Below are 1960 nucleotides of genomic sequence, written 5' to 3'. Positions count from 1 at the left end.
AGAGAATGCTGAAGAGACACAGTGAAGTATCAAACAGTCAGCAGGGCAATGCTCTTCCTCATTAGGAGCAGTTTTAGCTACTGTTTCAGATTCAGTAACGTTATAGAAAAATGCTGACACACAACACTGACTGTCAAGCAATCAAAAATCAACTCCTTAAAGATTTTTTTTTAATTTTCATTATTCGGAATCTGTTATGTATAAGCTCATCCAAATGCTAATAAAAATATTCTACACGTCCTAGCAAATATATACAAATTTAATACATTTAAATCTATCCACAACCTCCTCTTTTAACAGGTAACCCATTAACATCAAAAGAAGAGCATGATCAATAAGCCTTTATAGGATGAATAGTTGAAACAGCATCCGATCTGAATACTTTTTTTTTTTTTAATTGAACATGCATATGGATGTATCGTTCACTATACGCTCTATAACAAGCATTTTGAAAACACAGAAAATACATTTTCTTTTCATGCTGACTTAAAGACAGACTGAACGGCAATCTAATATCTGCTCCCGAACTAATTTTGTATACTAATGAGCAAATCGATATTGCTGCATTGAAAAAAAATCTCTCACTACAGAAAATCAATCAATAGCATTTCACATACATAAATAAAAGATAAGGTGATATTTAAACAATGAACCGCAGGATCAAAGATTAAGAGCGATTCACAATTCTCCTATTGACCAGACTCCTGTTGGCTTGCTGACTGCTAGAAGTGAGTCACACTCAGAGACAGGAGACAATTTAGCAGCCTGTGCTGAAGGTTGAAGGGCACAAGCACTTGGCGCATAATCAATGCAGTTTATTTCTCAGTAGCGAAGAAAATACCATCTGTGAGAGAGGTATTAGAGCAGGAGGGATCCCTTTTGGACCAGTGCCTCAGAAATAAACAGTTGCAAGGTAAAGTAATGATAAAGCCTATGGGGTCATACACTAATGTTTTAACATCTCTTATGCTCAGCAAAGCTGCATTCATTTTTGCAAACAGTAAAAACAGTAATTCTGTGGAATACTATAGCTAAAAACCTTTTAGTAAAATGTTATAAGATTTTATTGGTTTCTGTGACGGCAAAGCTTAATTTTCAGAAGGCATTACTCCCATCTTCAGTTTCAAATCATTCTAATATGCTGATTCCCCGCTTAAGAAACATTTCTTATTGTTATAAAGGTTGAAAACTGTGTGGCGGCTGTGATATATTTTTCAGTATTCTTTTATAAAAAGAAAGTTTTATTTGAAACAGAATAATCTTTGTAATTATTAGTATTATTTGTGTTATTCATATATCATAAAAGTATTGTTTCTTTCCAACCTGAACAAGTAAGTAAATAAATAAATAAATCCAAACTTTCGAGCAATAGTTTACTTTGGCATGACATTTGCGTTGTGTCAGAACTGAACATTGTAAATTACAGAATAATGTACGGTATGTCCCGATAAGGATTCAGCTTTAAAATTAGCTTTTCATTTTACATTTTTCTTCTCATACATTTTTTTTTATTAAGTTCCACAAAAATATATATCTTCATGATATGACCCTAAAGGCGAGACACTGCAGGTGAATAGGATTTAAAAAAAAAATCGTAATTATCGTTTCAATTACCTAGTAGACTGATTACATTTAGACTGATTACATCTGTATTACACGTTTTCTACAAATGTTAGGTTTAAATATACAAATGAGTCATTATTTAATGAAATGAATAAATTTGCATACATTTCTAGTACAAAAAATATAAAAACAGAGGCGGGACATAGAGGGGCTACAATAATGTACAGTATTTGAAAAATAATGTGTTTTTTGAACATTAAAGCATGTAAACATATTCTGTGACACCAAATAAGGATCTTTAAAATAGCATCATATGACCCATTTAAAAATCTGTAAATTTATTAACACAAATAAAGCGCTATAAAAGAAACACTGAAAAAATACTTTATACATATAT

General features: G+C 31.6%; 1 protein-coding gene across 1 annotated transcript in view; it reads right to left on the bottom strand.

The window, feature by feature from the left end:
- Positions 1-1960, bottom strand: part of LOC122342846 (liprin-alpha-4-like) — a 6857-nt gene that overhangs the window by 4417 nt on the left and 480 nt on the right. The window lies entirely within an intron of this gene.

The sequence above is a fragment of the Puntigrus tetrazona genome, chromosome 4 (assembly GCF_018831695.1).
Source record: "Puntigrus tetrazona isolate hp1 chromosome 4, ASM1883169v1, whole genome shotgun sequence".
Taxonomy (NCBI): Eukaryota; Metazoa; Chordata; class Actinopteri; order Cypriniformes; family Cyprinidae; genus Puntigrus; species Puntigrus tetrazona.
This window is presented reverse-complemented; position numbering and strand designations above follow the sequence as displayed.